Source organism: Salmo trutta, chromosome 40 (genome assembly GCF_901001165.1).
Source record: "Salmo trutta chromosome 40, fSalTru1.1, whole genome shotgun sequence".
NCBI classification, from domain to species: Eukaryota; Metazoa; Chordata; class Actinopteri; order Salmoniformes; family Salmonidae; genus Salmo; species Salmo trutta.
In genome coordinates this window covers 11845576-11862585 of record NC_042996.1, presented here as the reverse complement: position 1 = coordinate 11862585, position 17010 = coordinate 11845576, and the positions used below count along the sequence as shown (strand labels likewise).

At 41.8% G+C, this 17010-nt stretch overlaps 1 pseudogene; it reads left to right on the top strand.

Moving 5' to 3' along the window:
- Window positions 1-1408: 1408 nt before the first annotated feature.
- On the top strand, window positions 1409-6900 carry LOC115180160 (DNA damage-regulated autophagy modulator protein 1-like; annotated as a pseudogene).
- Window positions 6901-17010: the final 10110 nt, after the last annotated feature.

The window sequence follows — 17010 nt, the reverse complement described above, 5'->3', positions numbered from 1 at the left end:
ATCTGCACCGCCCGCAACCGCAGGGCTCTCCAGAGGCTGGTGCGGTCAGCCCAACACATCACCAGGAGCACACTGCCTGCCTTTCAGGACATCTACAGCACCCAGGATCACAGGAAGGCCAAGAAGATCATTAAGGACCTCAGTCCACAGATTCTTCAGATATACTACATATTCTCTCCACATACTGTCCATAATGTCTATACTCCGGACTCTGACATTGCTCGTCCTAATATTTCAATATTTAAACATTTCTTAATTCCATTATTTTACTTGTAGATTTGTGTGTATTGTTGTGTATAGTTAGATATTACTGCACTGTTGGAGCAAGGAACACAAGCATTTTGCTACACCCATAATAACATCTGCTTGTCACGCCCTGACCTTAGAGATCTTATTTATTCTCTATGTTTGGTTAGGTCAGGGTGTGACTCGGGTGGGAATATCTATATTTTCTATTTCTTTGTTTTGAGCCGAGTGTGGTTCCCAATCAGAGGCAGCTGTCTATCGTTGTCTCTGATTGGGAATCATACTTAGGCAGCCTGTTTTCCAGACTGCCTAAGTATGATTGTTTTCTGGTTGGGTTGTTTTCTGTTTAGTATTCTGTTACCTGACAGAACTGTTGGCTTTTCGTTTTGTTACTTTGTTTCGAGTGTTTTTTGATCTAATAAAATCATGAACACTTTCCAGCTGCGCTTTGGTCCACTCATTCTGACGAGAGCCGTGACACTGCTAAATATGTATGTGACCAATACAATTTGATTTGGTGATGAAAGCGTTCCACAGGAATGTTGGCCCATTTTGACTCCATTGTTTCCCACAGTTGTGTCAAGTCAGCTGTATGTCCTTTGGGTGGTGGCCCATTCTTGATACACACGGAAAACTGTTGAGCGTGAAACAGCCAGCAGCATTGCAGTTCTTGACTCAAACTGGTGCGCCTGGCACCTACTACCATATCCTGTTCAAAGGCACAATCTTTTGTCTTGCCCATTCACCCTCTGAATGGCACCCAAACACAATTGATGCCTCAATTGTCTAAATGCTAAAACATCCATCTTTAACCTGTCTCCTCCCCATCATATACACTGATTGGAGTGGAGTTAACAAGTGACATCAATAAGGGATCATAGCTTTCACCTGGATTCACCTGGTTAGTCTATGTCATGGAAACAGCAAGTTTCCTTTAATGTTTTGTATACTCAGTGTAGAATGGATGCATCCCTCTGCAGGCCTTCCCACTCAGATTAGAATGAATAATAAACAATGGAAAGAAAGAAATATACATTTTGGTTCAGAAGAGGATGTGAGGCCATTTTATGTAAAGCTTTGCGTCTTAGTTTCTGTTACATGCGGAAATGATCGGACGAGGTACGGTAGTCAGCCCAACTCAACATGACTGAAATGCAACACTGTCTAGACCACGTGACTGCAAATTAACAGTTTACGGTATAGTTTTCAGTAAAAGATGTCACTTTTTAGGTGGCCGATTAGCCAAATTATAACCCTACTTCAAATCTCAACTCTGAGGAATATTGACAGAAGGATTTTACCTGTCAGTATTCTGCATCGTATTTGTTCTTTATTAATTGCACTAAGGTCGGTCTGTCTGCGTGGTAACTTTTCCTTATTGCTGACAAAATGCTTTGGTTCATGGAGGGATTATGCTTTTAATTTAACCCATTTTTTTGATAATCTGGTCATCTAGCACGTTTATTGTTTCCTACCTAATTGCATTGTTCGAGCATGATGTGGATGTTATCTTCCCCTATATAAAGTAAGATTATGATTATTTATCAGCAGCCTGAGCATTTTTATTTTCCACGAACTTTCTGTTCTTCATTAAACCGTGATAATAGCATTTACTTCTTATTATTTAAATCAGTGGGGGTAATGGAAATAATGTTTCTTTATTTCTTCTCATCAAAACCGGCGATATTAATGGAAATCATATTGCATTCATATTGCACCACAGTTGAACGCTGTACTTGGCTGGTAGCCAGTCCCGGCTGTGTAGTCTACAGTGTAGGGGCCTGTGAGCTACTTAATGTCCGGTGTGTGTCCTCACCTGACATTTAAACAGCTTGTTTATTGAGCAGATAGATATTTAAAACATATGCAAACTCAACATTAATAGGCATAGATAATTAATAAGGGTTTAACTAATTAGCGCTCTATTCAAACAATTAAAGCCCTCTATTCAGTAATATGTTCCGTAGATATACCTTCATTATTTGTTTGTAATCAACTGGTATGGTTTTACATTTGAAATGCAAGTATCTATTTGGTTAATAGATTATGCCAATGGTATGATTTTGTTTTGATTAAATTTTTTGATTTCATTAAATAACAAATTCTATCACTTTCTGTTCTGTTATAATTTAATGTGTATAATTATTTTTAATATAATGTATTGTTTAAATTAAATCCAGATGATTTAAAATGACTTCCAGACATGGCATTAATGCACACATTAACCCTGAACTATTTGTTCTTTAGTGACACTGGGGCTGAACCCCCAGAGAGCTGTGTCTTTGGCTTGATGACGGTCATCACTGCATTTGCAGATGAGCACAGAAAGACACTAAAACCATGAAAGAGCTTTTTGTCTTAGTGTAAAGGGATAGTTCACCCAAATTATATATTTGGTTTCCTTACCCTGTAAGCAGTCTATGAACCATATATGACAGCAATCCATGCTTTGGTTTAGTTTCCCTGGCAATGTTTCTACATGCTAATGTCATGGGATGATGTTAGCATTTTTTCATGCATCATGTTCAAATCATCTATGTGACTTTGTTGTTACCTCTGTTTTAAGGTGCAAATAAATAAATATTGCAGCAGGTTTCACATAGGCCTACAATAGCCTACTGTGAGCGTATACTGTCTCAATGTGAAAAGTGCTAATAAAAATATTCACTCCATGTGCCATGCCAAATCCTCTAAAGGTATGGCCACCATGTATGCCAGATACAAGTTTGTGGAGAAGCTCAATGAGAAGGCAGGTGGTGTGCCCCCAGCACTGAACAAGGCTGCTTTCTGGATTGGAATGCGTTCTTGTTTGGGGATGTGTTTTGTCACTACTTTCCAGGTAGGTTGCCACGAAGGCACAAACGTCAGTTCAATTAGCCTATTAAACTTTGATTCAACCAGTGTGTGCCCAGTAGGATGTAATTGGATTTAAGATAAAAGTTGGGTGAAATCCAATCAGTTTTCCATGTTTATTCAATATCATCACATTGAATTTCTGTGTTAAAATGATATGGAAACAACATTGATTCAACCAGTTTTTGCCCAGGGGGTTGTCACCCCTTTAGTGAGAAGATGCAGGGGTTTTGTACCATTAAGTGACAGTGTGATATTCCATACATGATCTCTCTGGCGTGTTCTTTTTCCCCAGGAAACAACGATTACGGCAGTTCATGATGCAGGTGCAATACTCTTCTTTGTTTCTGGTGTTCTGTACACCATCCTCCAGTCCATTATATCCTATAAGGCCTTCCTGTCACAGGTGTCATAGGGATTGGACCAAAACGCAGCGGGAATGTGAATACTCATCTTCTTTAATGAAGGAAAACGTAAACACTTAACAAAACAACAAACATCGACGAGAAACAGTCCTGTCAGGTGCAACAAACACTAAACAGGAAACAACTACCCACAAATCCAATAGAAAAAACACCCCTCTTAAATAGGACTTTCAATTAGAAGCAACGAGGAGCAGGGGCTTCCAATTGAAGGTCAACCCAATAAACACCACATAGAAATAGACATATTAGAACTAACATAGAAATAGACTAACAAAGAATATAGCCCAACAAACCCCGAAACACTCTAAACAAACCCCCCCTGCCACGCCCTGACCAAACTACAATAACAAAAAACCTATTTTACTGGTCAGGACGTGACAGTACCCCCCCCCCCCAAAGGTGCAGACCCCGGAAGAACCTTACACAAAAAATAAACACAAAGAAATAAACCCCAAAAACAAAAAATAATCCTTACTAAAGGGAGGGTGGCCACCGTCATCGACGGTTCTTGTCCTACACCCCGCCCCCCCGACTTCCTACTACGGAGGTGGCTCAGGCTCCGGCCTTACTCCCCAACCTAACCTGTTCACCCCCACTAAATGCTTATTATATTTTACCCCTCCCAAAGTCTCTGGACTAAGGCGCATCGCTGAAGACCTCGGGCTGATGCGCGTCGCTGGAGACCTCGGACTGAAGGGCGACTCTGGGAGCTCCGGACTGTAAGCCGTCTCTGTCGGTTCCAGACTGTGGGCCGTCTCTGTCGGTTCCGGACTGTGGGCCGTCTCTGTCGGTTCCGGACTGTGGGCCGTCCTCTGCTGGCTCTGGACTGTGGGCCGTCCTCTGCTGGCTCCGGACTGTGGGCTGTCTCTGCTGGCTCCGGACTGTGGGCCGTCTCTGCTGGCTCCGGACTGTGGGCCGTCTCTGCTGGCTCCGGACTGTGGGCCGTCTCTGCAGGCTCCGAACTGTGGGCCATCTCTAGACGGGGCACTGTCGCCGGAAGCTCTGGATGGGGCACTGTTGCCGGACACTCTGGACGGGGCACTGTTGCCGGACACTCTGGACGGGGCACTGTTGCCGGACACTCTGGACGGGGAACTGTTGCCGGACACTCTGGACGGGGCTGCGCACTGAAGGCCTGATGCGTGGGGCTGGCTTAGGAGGCGCCAGATTAGGGACACGCACCACAGGGCTAGTGCGAGGAGCAGGAGCAGGACGAGCTGGACTGGGCTGACGCACTGGAGGCCTGGTGCGTGGGGCTGGCTTTGGAGGTGCCAGACTAGAGACACGCACCTCAGGGCTAGTGCGAGGAGCAGAAACTGGATACACCGGGCCATGAGTAGGCACTGGAGGTCTGGAGCGCACCTCCTGCACAACCCTTCCTGGCTGGATGGTAATAGTAGCCCTGCACAAGCGGAGTGCTGTCACAGGGCGAACTGGGCTGTGCAGAGGCCTGATGGCTGCCGTGCATAGAGCAGGTGTAGGGTAGCCTGGGCCTAGGAGGCGCACTGGTGACCAGATGTGCTGCGCAGGCATCCTCCTTCCAGGCTGGATGCCCACTCTAGCACGGCACTTGCAAGGGGCTGGGATCGCTCGCACCGGACTGTGCGTACGCATGGGTGAGATTGTGCGCACTTCCGCATACACACACCGGCGCTCTCCACTCCACACGCTCCCCATAATAAGCACAGGGAGTTGGCTTAGGGCTCACCCTTGGCCCAGCCAAACTACCCGTGTGCCCCCCCAAAAACATTTATTGGGGGTGCCTCTCAGGCTTCCTTGCTAGCCGTGTCCCAGCATAGCGTTCTCTGTCCTCTCCAGCCTTCCTCCATGGTCCTTCTCCCACTAGTATCTGCTCCCAAGTCCAAAACTCCTTAAAGCTCTGCTGCTGCTCCTTCCTCCGCTGCTTGGTCCGTTGGTGGTGGGTAGTTCTGTCATGGGTGTTGTAGGGATTTGACCAAAATGCAGCTGGAATGTGTATACTCATCTTCTTTTTATTAGGCAGAAAGAAGGAAAACCAAAATAAACACGTATACAAAAACAACGACAATAAACAGTCCTGTAAGGCTTACAGCTATACAAGGAACAACTACCCACATAATCCCATAGAAAAACACCCCTCTTAAATAGGACCTTCAATTAGAAGCAACTAGGAGCAGCTGCTTCCAAGTGAAGGTCAACCCAACAAACACCACAGAAATAGACATACTAGAACTAACATAGAAATAGACTAACAAGAACATAACCCAACAAACCCCGAAAAACTTTAAACAAACACCCCTCTTAAATAAGAACATAGCCCAACAAACCCCGAAACACTCTAAACAAACACACCCCTGCCACGTCCTGACCAAACTACAGTAACAAATAACCCATTATACTGGTCAGGACGTGACACTTCCCCTATGGATGTTCCTTTGCCTTGAGTTGTATGCGCACAGGAATTGCAACTATCGCCTTCCCGGCAGTTTTCCCCAGTATCCTTGAAAACAATAGTAACCCCTGGTGTCTAAATGATTTTAATCATGAATGATCATTGTTTTATCAAAGAAAATATCTCCTTCATTTTCCATCCAGCTGTTGTCTGTGCTATCTTTGTGACACAAACCACACTGCATAGAAAAACAGAAGACGAGGTACAGTATGAGCGCATCTTTACCAAAAAGACCACTCACATAAACAACAAAGATGGGCAAAATTCTGGATCCATGTAGGCTTTATAGGCCAGAGAAGCTATTCGTGCCAATACCAGTCTCTATCCGACTCTCCATGTCATTACAGGACTATGTGTTCCATCTGGTGAGTGCTGTGAGTGAGTGGATCATGGTCTTCAGCTTCATCTTCTTCACCTACATCCACGACTTTGCACCCTCGACAACTACAATGATTATTATTATTTGACCATGCTGGTCATTTATGAACATTTTAACATCTTGACCATGTTCTGTTATAATATCCACCCGGCACAGCCAGAAGAGGACTGGCCACCCCTCATAGCCTGGTTCCTCTCTAGGTTTCTTCCTAGGTTTTTGGCCTTTCTAGGGAGTTTTTCCTAGGGAGTTTTTCCTAGCCACCGTGCCTCTTTCACATGCATTGCTTGCTGTTTGGGGTTTTAGGCTGGGTTTCTGTACAGCACTTTGAGATTTCAGCTGATATACGAAGGGCTATATAAATAAAATTGATTTGATTTGATTTTAAAGTGAGTTTTCAGTCACCGCTCTGTCATTGTGGTGGGAAATCATTCTCCTTTCTTCTCCTTTATTTTAGTTATTTCTCTTTGTTTTGTTTCTTACAGAAGTTTACTCTGAAGCTGAGAACAGTTTGTGGACTATTCCTGATGAAGCGTTTATTTGAACCTTTTAATCTGAATATTTACTAAATCAAGTGTATTTTTTCTACTTTTACAAAGCAAATGTATATGAGATTATCTGAATGGTACGATGTATTTCTTTATACTGTATCCATTGCAACATAACCCCAGTCTTAACGGTTAACTACAAAACAAACACATCCTGTGAACAGCAATTAGAGAAGTTGTTGGGTTAATGAAAGACTTAACCCATTGTTCATCATCTGGTGGGACAAGGGTCAGTATTGCGCAAGAAAATCACAAGATCAAGTTAATATAGAAAATTAATTTCACGCATCACCAGTAAATGGATAGAGGCTGTACGTACACTTACCTACTCCAAGGTTAATTGTTTGATATTACGATATAAATATTTTTCTAGTTAGGTATTTTGCTCACAGAAAACTCTTGTTTCTCAGGGTATTGAGGAGGCATATCTATGGTATACCATTGTAGTAAAGTAACTCAAAATACATACAGGGCTATGTGTGACATATTTCTGTTCCAAACACAAAATCCAAACAGTGTTTGAATAAAATGACGGCCACATATCTTTAGGCAAAATGTGTTATTTATTTTTCAGGCTAAACTGCATAAACACTACAGGCCATACTTGTGAACATTAGAAAAAGTTTAAGATCAAGGTTAAGTTTAAGCATCAGCCAATTAAAATCTCTGACATAGTGGCAAGTGATCAAAGGCTACATATTAGCTGTTCCCATTACATACAGTAAGGTTGCACATTTTGCACTATGCTAACCTCACCAGCAGGCTGTGATAATTACCTGTAGGACATTCCCTATCAGCCAATTCAAATCGTTGATGGACGTGTTGATGGACGTGTTCCAACACGTAGTTGGACGTGTTCCAACACTTGTTCATGGAAGCGCACTTAACAGAAGTACAACAGCGCTTACTGATAATCAAAGAAACTACATCACGAGTGTTTGACTGACTGGTCAAATTGCTCTCTGTGTAGATTTGTGGCAAGGGTTCAAATCTCACTCAAGTTTTTGTCCGCCGTTGAAATGTAGCTTTACATTTACTGTGTTAGTGTGTTGAGAACGGACGTAGCCTACAGCTTGAAAAGGAAAATTATTAATTAATTTAATAAGGAGATACCTCTTTCTTCAGCCTTGCAGACAAACATACTGCTATGGCCTAATAATCATATTACATAAGCTATATTACATGGACTATATTACATGGACTATATTACATGGACTATATTACATGGACGTGTACACATATGTAGGTCTACAATGTTTTATATGCATTTTTATAATCATCTACTTTGTCACATATGCATTATTTGATTGGAGGAGGAAGAACATAACAAAGTGTACAGTATGATTGTAGTTTGCACTCTCGTTATCATCCTACAGATGGCAGTATTGCAGTTATTTTAAATAAATTTATCATGAGTCCGGACTCGAGCCCACGCTACAGTCTTTAATTAATGTAGGAAGACACTTGACTGTATCAGTATCAGATTGTGAATTATTTATATTTGAAAAAGTCGTCTAAATCTCTGGTTAGCATATTATGTACTATAGGAAGTCAATAATATATCTATAGCCTACATTCATTCACATCAGATAGTGTTCTTCTTATGTTATATAACCTATTAATGCATATGTAACTTTATATGGTATACTTCAATCCGACAATGTTTGCGGTAGGCTATTTGTGAAAACTATGAATTCAACGTAAAAATGCAGACCGACCCATAGGCTACTGGCACTGCTACATACATAATCATCAGGCCAGTGGCGCAACTTTCACTGGGGACAGGGGGGGGGGATATGTCTCCCCCACATTCTGAAATTGCATTTTTGTCCCCCTCAGTTTTGTAATTGGAACGTGATACAAAACGAGGCAACGGTGTGCTTTAGGACCATGCTGACACCTCCGTGCGGGCGGCTAAGGTGTTTGGAGTGTTTATCCAACTGGATAAGAAAAAATATATAATTATGTCCCCCTCCACTTCTAAAACTAAAGTTGCTCCCCTGGTATAGTGGAACAGTGGAGGCTCCCCAGAGGAGGACCATTTAAAAAGTTATCATTTTTAGATAAATCTATACTAAATATAATCACGTCACCAAATCATTTATTAAAACACACTATTTTGCAAAGAAGGTCTACAGTATCCTCAACAGCACTCTGTAGGGTAGCACCATGGTGTAATCGGAGGACAGCTAGCTTCCGTCCTCCTCTGGGTATATTGACTTCAATACAAAACCTAGGAGGTTCATGGTTCTCCCCCCCTTCCATAGACTTACACATGAATTATGACATCTTCCGGAGGACATCCTCCAACCTATCAGAGCCCTTGCAGCATGAACTGACATGTTGCCCACCCACATAATGAATGAATCTAGTACTGAAAGCATAAGCTACAGCTAGCTAGCACCCCAGTGCATAAAATGTGGTGAGTACTTGACTCAAAGAGAGAGAAAGACAGTAGTTGAACAGACTTGAACAAATTAATTTCTTCCAAAATGAAGGAGAAGCAAGAGAGAAATAGAGAAAGCGATTTCATAATTATTTTTCATTTTAAGTTTCACTTACTTAGCTATCAAATGCAGCTAGATAGTTTAACCTACTGAAACACCCTGCTCAAACAGAGGGATGCTATGTTAGCTAGCTGGCTATAACACTGGAACTCTTCCAAGTCAAGGTAAGCTTTTGGTTTTCACTCATTTATTGCCACCGGGGCCCGCCGGTGTAACTGCTTACTGACTGTACAATGTAACGTTACTGCATGATTGTAGCGGGTTTACTAAGGCATTGGTTATATTAGCTATGCTTACTATGACGTTACTTAAGCTAATATGGTGACAATGATGTAGGCTGTGTGTCACAGTTTGGCTTGGAAAGTTTTTTTGCCTGGTCACATACAGCTGATGCGTTGTGCATTGAAGTCCACAAGCGAAGGGATGAGGTGAGAGGAGGAGAGCGCATAGATGCCAGAAGGAATCCAACGTGGCTGCTATGAAAATGAACTGTGTTTATGCGTGATCAGGGGTGTATTCATTCCACCGATTCTGTTGAATAACGTTTCTTATATGGAAGCAAATGGAAGAAAACGGGGATAAACATAACTGAATTTGTCCAATAGAAACTCTCGTTTGCAACTATTGGACTAATTATTACACCTTATACCAGCTAGATACAGGCAAGAGTGTGCAAGGCAGTATTGAATGTCACTGTATGTCCATGTGTCATCTACGTTGTAAACTGCCATTCATAAGCTAGGTTGTAGCAACCTCGTGATGGGTATAGGGAAAACTAGAGTATCATGTAGTAGCCTAAACCTATCACTGTTACACTGAACTGGGTGAATGGAATATGAATGTCAGTCATCCAATATGCTGTAATAGAAATAAGGCCATGCTCATGAAAAGAAAATCGTCCTCCCTCATCTTAAACAGTCCTGACCGCCACTGATCTGTAGGTCTACACTTGCAACGTTTTATATGCATTATGATCATCCACTTTGTTAAACATGTGCAAATTTGTTAAACATGTGCTCTTTATGACAGAGTGTTAAAATTAGGTAAAATCGAAAGTTTTTTCGGCCAAGCTACACTTCACAAAAGGCACCGAGTTGGTGGAACGGCCCAATTAGTGATGACCCTCAGCCTCCCCACTCAGACTAGACAAACCTATGAAATGAATAAAGCAAAATTAAATTAGAATAGAAAGAAAGAACGTGTTTTGGTTCTTAAGCAAGGGATTATACAAGCAGCACAACATATCAATAATAGGAACACAAGCACTAGGGTCAGAACTCCAGTAACCACCATAGCTGTATACTTGCCAAAAAAGATATTCAGCCAATTCCACTTGTCTACCCTCGCTACACCCTTCATTTCAGCAGATAGCTTGTCAAGTCCCAGTAGGGCTAAATATTTCACATACATTACAACACATCTATTTTTATTGGATTCAGAAATTTCACACAAAATCAAACTAATTCAGGAAACTCTAAAGATGGTCTCATCTAACATGGGCTCCTCATAATTGAATGAATCCTCCACCAGGCTCGGCGGTAGGTATTTGTCGTCCCACTGGTCTGAACTTTGACTCGTTCTGTATTTCACCGTCTGCTCCGTTATCGATCTCCCTAGAGTTCTGGTGATTAAACCTCATATAGGTGAAAGCAGCCCATAATACAGTTCTTACAGCATTTTTCCATTTCCCAAACATGAGCTGTGTTATCAGGAATGTACGTACAGCAATGAACCTAATAATTCTACCTACACCATCCTCTTTTGCCAGTAACATATCGAGAGTCAGTCTATTTTACCAGGTCATGAGGGAGGTGGCGGATAATTGGTCAGAGAACCTCTTTACTGCATCCCCGGTTTCATTCATGAATCTCTGTTGATTATAAAAGATGTCATTAATCCAATCCACATGTTTATTTATTGTCAACTACCAAAATAATTTAGTGTTAAAGCCTTCACATTTTTGATTCATAGCTTTGTATTCATCTGGAACTTCCCTGAGGATGTCAATAGCATCCATCTTGACAAAGCTACTCCCATCCTGGTCAAAACTCCTCCTGTGCCTACTTTAGCCTCCTATAACTGGCCTCTGATGACTAATTCGATCTGGTTGGACCAATAACCCCAGGGCGCAAGTTCCTAACCACCCTTTGTGGTAATTTCTGTCGTATGCGTCCTTTGCTGGTACTAGCCCACCCTATATCAGTTATAGGTGCTATGAGGTTAAGAATTTTCTCCTGTGCTTTCAAACCTAAGTCAGTCACATTAACGATTACCTTTCAGCCATTAAAATCATCTTAGTTCTCGGTGCCATTATTGTATCTATAACACTGGTGCTCATCAGGAATTTAAGGGAACCGAGGTGGGTTGGCCGAGTACTTCAATCTGGCCAACCCCAATTCCTGTACAGTTTTCTGATTCCCCAGGAAATGGTTTAATGTTTACCTTAAATTCTACATCTTGATCTTCTTTGATTCCTTATTCTGTATGTCACTCATCAGTGTATTATATAGTTTATTTTACTTCTTTTCAATGACAACAGTATCATATGATTAGTACCGGAAGGTGGTGGATCTGAATGTATCAGAAAGGTTACCAAAACTATGATGCAGCTCAGTCTCTACTCTTCCCAAAAACCGCCAACCCTCTCCTGCCCTTAGTTGATCTGCTAGGTACCACCCCATACTCACACCTCTAGGAGCACACACAGTGATGAACGGTCGGGATATGGGCATTAGACCGGTGGAAATCTGTCCTTTGGTCTGATGAGTCCAAATTTGAGATTTTTGGTTCCAACCACAGTGTCTTTGTGAGACACTGTCTGTGATTTATTTAGAATTCTGGGCACACTTAACCAGATGGCTACCACAGCATTCTGCAGCGATACGCCATCCCATCTGGTTTGCGCTTAGTGGGACTATCATTTACTTCCAAGATGGCGTAGCAGTCGGACGTGTGTTTGTCTTGTCCCGTCCCGTATAACTATCATTTTTTTCCCCTCATTTTTTTCAGATATACTTTAATCTCACTTTACATCTACGGACTGAATATACTCTCCTGCAACCCGCCTCACCCAATGTGGTACGGATCTGCTATTTTTATACTTTAGAACCGTAACCCCCATCAGTAGCTAGCCAGCTAACTAGCTACTAGCTAGTAGTCAGTTAGCCACTGCTAGCGGTTTTCACCGTTAACTCGGACACCGGCAAGCCTCAGCTCGGTCAATACCTGCCAGTCTACACAGCGTTATATCAACCTAGAGCATATCGGAGTGCTATTTCTCTACCACATCTCCGGATTCCTTCCGCAAGCTCTGAACCTTTACACCAGATCATCGCAGCTAGCTAACTGCAATCCGAGTGGCTACTCCTGGCTAACGTCTCTGTCCCGAAGTAAGCACCAGTTAGCCTTAAGATAGCCTCGAGCTAGGCCCATTGGCCTGGACCCTTTACTGCCGACACGGAGCCCCCCGATCCATCACAAGTGGTCTGCCGACGTAATCGTCCGAGGTGGTTTCAACAGGCTCTTCCATTGCGACGTCGCCGGAGGCCCATCTGCTAGCCCCGGCCCGCTAGCTGTCTGAATCGCCGTGTCTCCAGCTCGTCTAGCGTAGTAGCGACTACTGAATCGGCTCCCTGACTCATCTATTACTACTCATTGAACCCTATGATCACTCGGCTACACATGCCTCTCCCTAATGTCAATATGCCTTGTCTATTGCTGTTTTGGTTAATGATTATTTTCTTATTTCACTGTATAGACCCCAGCCCTGCCCAATATGTCTTAGACAGCCCTTTTGTTCCACACCCAACACATGCGGTTACCTCACCTGGCTTAACTGGTGCCCTAGAGACAAAACCTCGCTCATCGTCACTCAATGCCTAGGTTTAGCTCCACTGTACTCACATCCTACCATACCCTTGTCTGTACATTATACCTTGAATCTATTCTTCCACGCCCAGAAATCTGCTCCTTTTACTCTCTGTTCCAAACGCACTAGACGACCAGTTCTTATAGCCTTTAGCCGTACCCTTATATTAGGGCCAACAGTGTGTTTGTGAAGAGGGCTGAAAAAAGTTGTAGCCCTAGCTCCTTATGAAATTCATTCTTACTCTTAATTTTTAAGGTGATGACTGCACTTTACTCCTCAACACCATACCACAATGTCCACATGTCAAAGGAAAAAGTCCACATGTCAAAGGAAAATGATGACCCCATGGGGGATTGGAATACATCACTAGTGGTTAGAAGTAACAGTGTTGGTTATGTTTCCAATTGCCTCTAAAGAAAGGTGTATTTAATGTTCAAGCACTCTTATTGGGTGGCTCAATTCTGATGACAACAAGGCGTGTTGTTATTGGCCCCACTTGCAGATAGGGGGCGATGATGAACGTCACGTCTCCCCAGTATGAAAACGTGACGCAAGGCTAGGTCACGTTCTGAATACTGTATTCTATTTTTATATTGTACAATGTGTACAAGTTTGCTGTACATTCCTGATGTATACATGTGTGGATATTTGGTACCTGTTAGGGATTGAGGGACTTTCTGGGATGTGCTTTGGTATATGATTGCTGTGTATAAGTGTGTTAGCTAGCATGCACCGATGTAATGGTCACATAAGCTCACTGCTAACACAGTGGTTTACGTGCTACAGATTTTACCATCGACATCCATCAACATCATTAAGCCCTGCACAACTAACGTGCTGTTTCCTATTTAATCACATATAATAAATAACGATCTACTGGGACCACTGGATGGGGTGATTTCTTTGAACTTAACACAACGCAAGGAGAGTAGATTCATCTCTGTTACACAAGTGCTAGGCATCTTATCATTGTGAGCTAATTGTTCAGACACATTTTTTAATGTGGTGCAGTTAATTTGAGTATCAAAATGTGCTGGTGGACTTCTGGTAAGGATGTTTTAGTAAAAAAGTGTTGGAGCCGTCCAACATCGTGGACAATTTTAATTGGGAGAGACTGAATTTGTTATCGGATATAATTATCTGCCCAGCTGGCTGTCATCAGCATCGACCGAAGTAAAGACAGTTACAAGTTGGATATTCGATGGATATTCACGCTTTCAAACCTCAATAGCTTTCAAACCACTTGAGTCACAGACTCCAAATAAGTGTCAAGATGTTGGAAAGATTTCACACAACATTGCACAGGTCTTATTTTCACGATTTGGACATTAACTCTTTTGTCTTCATTCCTAGTTACAGCACATGGAACCACCGCTGGCATGCAAAACATTCAATCTAAAACAAAACAAAGCGTAACACGTTCTAAATAATATCAAATATCAATGCAGTATGACGAATTAGCCATCCATTGTGTTATATCATAAATTGTCTTACATGCCGTCACTTTTGTCAAAAGATTATAAACATGTTAAATAAAGTTAGTAACCCAGTCAGTCTTTGGGCCACATCCAGGTTCTTTATCAGCGGCACACAAGAAGCAGTTGTTGGCTTTGTTGAACTCTGAAATCATAGGCTTGAACTGAACATATGGCTGTCCCACACAACTACATAAAAATAAAGAATTTACATTTACTTTGAATTAAATGTCATTACATACCAGACATTTTTAGTATATCCTCAGCCATTTCTTTTTGCAGTTGCTCCATGTGTTTGTTAAGGTTCTATATCAATTTGGGAGGGGATGTTGGGGAAGTTCTGTGCAACTTCCTTGGCCATCTACACCAACAAAAAAATAGAGTTTTTGACCTAATTGTCACATAACAGCTAACCATTCATTATTGAAAATATAACTATCAAACCTGCATTACAAAGACCCCACAGCTGAAGGTGTCCTGCTGCATGGTGCGAGTTATTTCCCCTCCTTTCCACTTTACGTCCGCCCAGTCGTCTTTTCCATGGCAGGACCTTCTCATGTTGAAGTATTCTCTTTATGTAAACACAATGGAATTCTGATTAGTTATCGGCAAATGAATACACAGGCCAAAACTGTAAGGTGAATTCCTTAACACTATAATCTAATAGAGGTCATTTCCTTTATGCCCCATTCTACACACAGCCTCAATTATAGGCACTGAACCATTTACATGAGAGTAATAAAAGTAGCATATAGGATCCAACCCTATCACAGAGTGAATACATGTAGTGTTTGTAGACTTTAAGAAAAAAATATTAAGTGACAGTTTCATCAGTACGTGCTTAAAGAAAGTCATATCACAAAGATCACAGATGACAGTGCCCATCAAGTCTATGACAATAGAGAATGAATTGTAAGCACCAAAGTGTGTTAAAGTGTGTTTGTCAAAATAATATCTGAAAATCTCAGTTGTTGAACATAATACTTCTATTTGCAATAGCAATTTATGATATATGCAGTTGGGGAATATTCCATGTATCAACACTACATGTAGGACGGACATAAAACATTCCCACATACAGTTAACACATGCAGTTGAAGTCGGGAAGTTTACATACAGCTTAACCAAATACATTTAAACTCGGTTTTTCACAATTCCTGACATTTAATCCTAGTAAAAATTCCCTGTCTTAGGTCAGGTAGGATCACCACTTTATTTTAAGAATGTGAAATGTCAGAATAATAGTAGAGAGAATTATTTATTTCATCTTTTATTTCTTTCATCACATTCCCAGTGTGTCAGAAGTTTACATGCACTCAATTAGTATTTGGTAGCATTGCCCTTAAACTGTTTAACTTGGGTCAAACGTTTCCGGTAGCCTTCCACAAGCTTCCCACAATAAGTTGGGTGAATTTTGGCCCATTCCTCCTGACAGAGCTGGTGTAACTGAGTCAGGCTTGTAGGCCTCCTCTCTCGCACACGCTTTTTCAGTTCTGCCCACAAATGTTCTATAGCATAGAGGTCAGGGCTTTGTGATGGCCACTCCAATACCTTGACTTTGTTGTCCTTAAGCCATTTTGCCACAACTTTGGAAGTATGCTTGGGGTCATTGTCCACTTGGAAGACCCATTTGCAGGGGTTGAAAGAGTACTGTAAAATACTACTCAAGTAGTAATACTGTTACTTTAATGAAATTGTAATCAAGTAGAAGTAAAAGTACTGGTGTAAAAAAACTACTCAAGTAAAAGTAAAAAGTACCACATTTAAAAAGTACTCAGAGTAAAAGTTACTTCTAAAATAATTAGCTATTTCAATTTTGATGGTTATTTTTATTCTCCTTTTACAAGAATGGAAGTTCATGTGAAAAGGATGTGGCAAATGTTGCAGAAAATAATGACAAGATAAGATCCAGCACAGCTGGAAGTCTTCAACTTCACAAACACAAATGTTCAAAAGGCATATTTTTTTGTGGAACTACCTATCGAACACTTAACTCACTTCACTTCTCTCTGAATTTGCCATTCAGTTTCAGTATGAGCTGATTTTCTAAGTTAATGTCACGGATCCCTCCGGAACTTTTATCACGCACACCTGTCCCCTATTCCCACTGATAAGTATTTGTATATATGTGCCCTTGATTTCCATGGTCTTGTCGACTATTGTTCCCATGTCCGATGGTGGTGTGAGTACCTATGTGTTAGTGCAGCTGTTATGCTGCGTGCTATATATATTGTGCATTACGGGTATCGTCCCGTGTTGGTCAACGAGGTTTACCCTCGCT